This window comes from Dermacentor silvarum, chromosome 8 (assembly GCF_013339745.2).
Source record: "Dermacentor silvarum isolate Dsil-2018 chromosome 8, BIME_Dsil_1.4, whole genome shotgun sequence".
In the NCBI taxonomy this organism is placed as follows: Eukaryota; Metazoa; Arthropoda; class Arachnida; order Ixodida; family Ixodidae; genus Dermacentor; species Dermacentor silvarum.
Genome location: NC_051161.1, coordinates 75500137 through 75506226, shown reverse-complemented (window position 1 = coordinate 75506226; position 6090 = coordinate 75500137). Strand labels below are relative to the sequence as shown.

General features: G+C 47.5%; 1 pseudogene; it reads left to right on the top strand.

Annotated features, from left to right (window-relative positions):
• Positions 1-2799: 2799 nt before the first annotated feature.
• On the top strand, positions 2800-2979 carry LOC119462992 (U2 spliceosomal RNA; annotated as a pseudogene).
• Positions 2980-6090: the final 3111 nt, after the last annotated feature.

Below are 6090 nucleotides of genomic sequence, written 5' to 3'. Positions count from 1 at the left end.
TTTGTTTCTGCATATATTGTACCACTTAGATGCTTTATCGCGTTTCTTTCTCGGTGTTTTTCTTTTCCAAGCGATTCATTAATTGCAGTGCGGCGAAGCTTTAGCATATACAAGAGCGGCTGGCTTGCTAACTGTTGGCTATTTTGATGTTCCGTGTGAAAGCGTACAAACAAATACCATTATTTTGGGTCTCAAACTGCGCTGACCATTTTGACCTCTGCTGTCGAAGACAACCCTGCCTGTAAACGTTGCAATCATGATGGACAGCGCCTAAATGGTCTCGACTGGAAAGCAATATGTCAGCAATATTCCTCCTAACGATAAGTAAAAAGAGTTTCTTTCGCACAGCCTTAATTTAATTGCTTTCCCCCTTTCCACTGAAGGAACAGTCAAGTTTCCGGACCTTACCATTGCTTGGATTTATGATACCTAAGGACCGAGGGTTCATTCCTTGTTGCTCCCGGATTTTTCGTGACTATACAGGGCTCGTCACAACACATCCTGTCCCGCAACTATCGGTTCCTGTAATCACGTGGCTTTTAGGGCACATTCCCGGGCCATGCAGTAACTTTATTCAGTCATTATGCAGTATATCAGCCATACGTGAGGCCTTTCCGTGCTTGCTGGCAGAGCCTTATACTATAGAATGCCAGGGGTGCCTTGTCCACATAGTATTCTTCCAGTGGGAAAAAACCTTCTGTGCTTTGGTTTAAATTACCAGCTCCTATTCTTCTTTTCAATCTATTTGCGTCAGTTATTGCAGTCAACTAGGAACGGGTTTTTTCTGCACATTGATTTACCTTTATTCTGGCACACGAAGGAACACGTGACAGCGACGAGCTGGGGCTACAGGGCCCGCAGATCGATTGCTTCTGAAAATTTTTCTCGTATTCCTGATGACATTTTAGTCCACTGGGCCGTACAGGCTCAAAGGCTGGCGCTGTAGTACTGAAGCTTCTCACGAGTTGCTTAATTCTCTTCCCCGCTTTTGCTGCGGTTGCCGCAGGGTGTGCAGTCGGCGCCTCTTTCTGTCTTGTCTAACTTTCCCTGCGGTGGGAGGAGGTGGCAGTGCGGCTGCCGCCGTTCGCCTGGGAGGGGACTTTGGTGATCGATGAAGGATATCAAGCTGCCGCTTGCAGGCGTAGTTGTGCGTAGTGCTTCGAGACTTCGGCGTCTGTCTTCGTTGATGTTAACCAGCCAGGACGCCGTCTTCGCGAGCCACAATGCTTGGCTTGTCGACCGCTGCCTAGGCCCATTTGTTTCCTGGGACAGCGAAATATACTTGATTCGACAAGACCCTGGCGGCGTATGCCAGCTTTCTGGACCGGCGGTCGAAATGAGCTGTACGGAATCTCACTCGCATTATTGGGGGGAACACAAGAAACAGTGCCAAATTCCAGCATTCCTCGTTTGCCATTGCTGGAAAGGTATAAAACATGATGTGAAATTTATATATCTGTTGCTGTGGCTTTTGTAGATATGCAGACGGTGGGGGGGTGATATGGCACTAAGGTCTAGCATATACAAGCTTGCTATAAAGAAGAGGCATCGGCCTTCTGCATGCTGGTAATACTGCCACGTCGTCGCATAGTCATTCCCCTCACTGCTTGTGTCCTTATGTGCGGGAAGTTTATATCGGCCAGTATCAGCGGGAGATACCACGTCAATGCTCGCAAAAAATCCCTGTTAGGAAGGCCAGTTCTGAACATGGTAAAGAATACTTGGTGCATTGGTTCTGTCGCGATTGTTTTAAGCCCTGCATTCAAGGGCTTCCAGCACTTTAGTAGATTATTTTTTTACCGGCTTTCAGTTCTGGCGTGAAAGGGGAAATGCCCTTTTGGATATTTGCAATGGCTACGCAGTATATGTAGCTCTGTATACAGGACAGCATGATTATGTGGTCGGTTTACTTGCGGTTCGTCGGTTCGGGAGAAATAATAGTTCTTTTCAGTCTCCGCTTGAATGTGTGGCTAGATATCTAATTTAGTGCAACACCACCTCTCAGCCATATATGTGTGCGAACTTTATTTAAAGCGACAGCAATACATACACGATGGATCGCCAGCTCTTTGCACCACGTGCCGAGTTGTTTCCTCGTTATCCGGCGTGCAAAGGTGGGGGTCTCTACGGCGCGAGGCACTTTTCAAGGTCACAGAATTTGTTCCAATTGGATACATAACCCTCCGAACTGCCATAGGCTATCTTTAAAGATTTGGTGCCGCTAAAAAAAGAAAAGAAAACGCTTAACCTTGCACTCGGCCGCGCCACGCTTGAAACAGCCAAGCTGTGAAGATGAGAGAGCAAGTTCTCTAGCGTCATGTAGCTTTTACAACGGCGTCTCGCTTCTCAAGAGCCAACGACTGACAAAACATTCAATGTCATTCCACTCTGTATAGGTGGATGACCAGTGAAGCTGTGTATGTGGTGACTGACTGTTGCTCCGGTGAAACGTTCGAAGTTGCTTTGATCGGCATCACATGGACGGTTCACATTTCTTGTCGCCTCGCGGTCCTGGCGGGCAGCCCGCTTACGCTTGGCGTCCGCGGCCCGCTCATCGTTGGTGGTCTTCTTCTGCCACCGCCGCGCCCATTCCCTTTTCTGTTCACGCCGTCGTTCTTGATAGTCACGCTGTTCTTCTTCAGACCGTACAACACGCGGCCTACCCATTTCGCCGTCAGAGCAGAACTGAGGAAAGGACCCTACGTAGAGCATGACGTCAGAGGACAGAAGACGCTCAGATTGGTAGGCACTGATTTGAATATGCGGGATGGCGTACACATGTATGGCGCGAACGTAGACATGGCCGACACGGGTCAAGGTGTAGTATCTTTTCTTATCTGCTTAATCTGATACGGGTTGTATTTGGACCCAAGATAATAAACTTATTTCTGCAAGTTGGAGGAGTGCTTAAAGCCTGCTTGCCTCCGCCGCGGGTCGGCCCGGTATTGCACTATCTGCGGGATTTTCGGTATACGGACATCGATCCACTGGAAACTATCCGTATACAGCTTCGCTGCAAAAAAGTGGCAGTTTGGCCCGAAAGGCGAAACAGCTATTGCGATAGCAAATTATTAGAAAGCTATACGGAGTAAAGAGCGTACTTTTATGGGCCGTAGAAACTCACGCACGCACAGGGAAACAAACACATCTCCCTCGATGACCGCGTACACTCGCTGTCCAAATGCTGGCAGGAGGAAGAGCGCGCGAAGGGACCTTTGGGTTGCCTCTCGCCTCAACGCTAACTAAACGGTAAGAACACAGCCTACACGAAGATATAAGCCCTCGGCACACATAGACTCATCGCAGATCGCTTTCAAGATAGGGCCTGCCCGGCCGCGCTTAGCCGCGCCATGCGCAGCCGCAGCAGGAGTTGCACCCAACGCGCGGTATAAGGGTGTTCTTGCGTTTCGTCCGCATCAAAATGCGGCCGCCGCGGCTGGGATTCGATCCCGCAACCTATAGGGCTTAGCAGGGCCATACCTAAGCCACTGCTCCACCACGGCGGGTACTCGTATAATTCTTAACTTAGCATAAGCTACGTTGGATCTACAACAACACTTAGTCTCCGATGCTCAGCCGAACCATATTACATTTCTTTTGCTCTTTCTCTTCTCCTTCCCCAAAATTAAAGGGGTACTTCTGTAACGACGATAAAAACTGGAAGGTCACAACATTGGTGGACAAAAAACTTACAGCAATATGTCACAAACCCATAGAAGGAACGGACATTCCGCATATAATAACAGAAGTCGCATCTAAAGGCACCAGGGGAAAGAGTGCCTTCATAATTAATATCTAGAGCTCCCCTAGTCATACAAGAGCAACGTTCGACAATTTATTTCAAGAGGCAGCAAAAATGGCCAAGGGGAGCCCTCTATTGATAGTTAGGGATTTTAACGCCAGGCACTCAAGCTGGGGGTATCCAACCCAGGACAATAAAGGCAAGTATACCACAGGACAAATAGGAGCACTCGGCATGACACTTCTAACAGACCCTGCTATCCCAACAAGAACAGGAAATGGTATCTCCTTGGGCACAAGTCCGGACCTAACCATAACCAAAAATTGTCCAAATGCGGAGTGGTGCAACACCCTCAAAAATCTAGGAAGAGACCATTTCATTATAAGTACCACAATCCGCATGGTCGTAATCCGCAAACAAATAGGTGCAGCTAAAATAACAGACTGGTGGGCATATACAGAATCGCTTAAAGAACTAACCACTGACATAAATGATTTAGATAAGTGGTGCGAAGTTATACTGATTCTCAAGCAGAAACATACCAAAGCCGTCACCAGGACGGAAAAAACACCTGAAGTGGACCCTCACCTACTGCACCTTTGGGATGCAAGAAGAAGCCTGACCAAAAGATTGAAGCGACAGAAACGCAACAGGAAGCTCAAAATGAAAATCAAAGAAATAACACAGCAGGCCGAGGAATACGCTAACCAACTTGCAACAGCCAACTGGGAACGCTTCTGCGGATCACTAAATGGAACCCTAGGGACTGCAAAAACGTGGAACATCCTCAGAGGAATGATTGACGCACTCAAAACCAGACGCGAAGGACAAAAGAACTTGGAGAGATTGCTACACTCGTACCCAGGCACAAAAGAACAACTCCTTCAGGCAGTCCATAACAAATGCTTCGGTGACAATTGCCCGATACCCCCCCTACCAAGCTGACAACAGCGGACACCCACACCTAGGAATGGATGAACTCTTCACGGAAGCATAAGTTAGAGCAGCAATCGCCAGTGCAAAACGGAACACAGCGGCAGGGCCGGATCAAATATCAAACGCCATGATTAGAAATATGAATGATGAAGCCATAACAGCCCTCACGAACTTTATAAATGACCATTGGGTCAAAGGAACGATACCACAGCAATGGAAACACTATGTGATAATCATGATCCCAAAACTAGGGAAGAAATTTACTTTAGAAAACCTTAGGCCCATCTCTCTTACATCATGTCTAGGAAAACTGTTCGAGAGATTAGTAAACACTCGACTCCAACGTCATATTGAAGAAAACGACTTACTGCCTGACACCATGTTTGGTTTCAGATCACATCTTTCAACACAGGACGTTCTCTTGCTTTTAAAAGAGGAAGTGTTAACCAACGTCCCCAAGGCAGCAGAAAACACTATCATGGCTGTCGACATAAAAGGGGGCCCTTGACAATGTGAGTCACAGAGGCATACTGGATGGACTAGCAGAGACAAACTGCGGTCAAAGAACGTACCAGTACATCCGAAGCTTCCTCAACCAGAGAACAGCAGTCATCAAAGTAGGGGATGATGAATCTAAAGTCATCCATCCTCCTAACAAAGGAACGCCACAGGGTGCAGTAATCTCGCCTACACTCTTCAACATAGCCATGATTGGACTAGCGAAAAAACTTCAAGAAATTCCCGACATATGTCATTCCCTATACGCGGATGATATAACAATATGGATAACCAATGGCAGCTTGAGAGAAAAGGAGGAGAAGCTCCAACGGGCAGCCAATATAATAGAAAAATATGTAAAACAAAGATGACTCCAGTGCTCGGCGGAGAAATCAGAACTCATTCGCCTCACAAAAAAAAAAAAAAGAACTGACCCGAGTTTCAAACTCGAGATCAGGCTGGAAGGGAAGGTTATTCCGGAGAGGTCAATAGTTAGAGTGTTGGGGATGTGGCTACAATCGAATAGCAGATGTCTCCACACATTAAACACAATCAGAAAAACGACGCAACAGATTAACCGGATGATAGCCCGCGTGGCTCATAATCGGACAGGAATGGGAGAACAAGACACCCTCAGACTGGTGAAAAGCCTGGTCATTAGTAGACTAATATACTCCCTGCCTTACCATGCCATGAATAGGGAGGAAAAAGAAAAGGCTGACCAAGTAATAAGGATGGCATATAAGACAGCCCTGCGGCTGCCACGCAACACTTCAAATGAGAAGCTTCAAGCCTTCGGCCTCCACAATACATTTGATGAGCTAGCTGAGGCCCAACTCATAGTGCAGAGGAGTCGATTGGCGCAAACGCCAGCCGGCAGAGCTCTCCTTCGTAGAGTCGGCCTTGGAGAATGC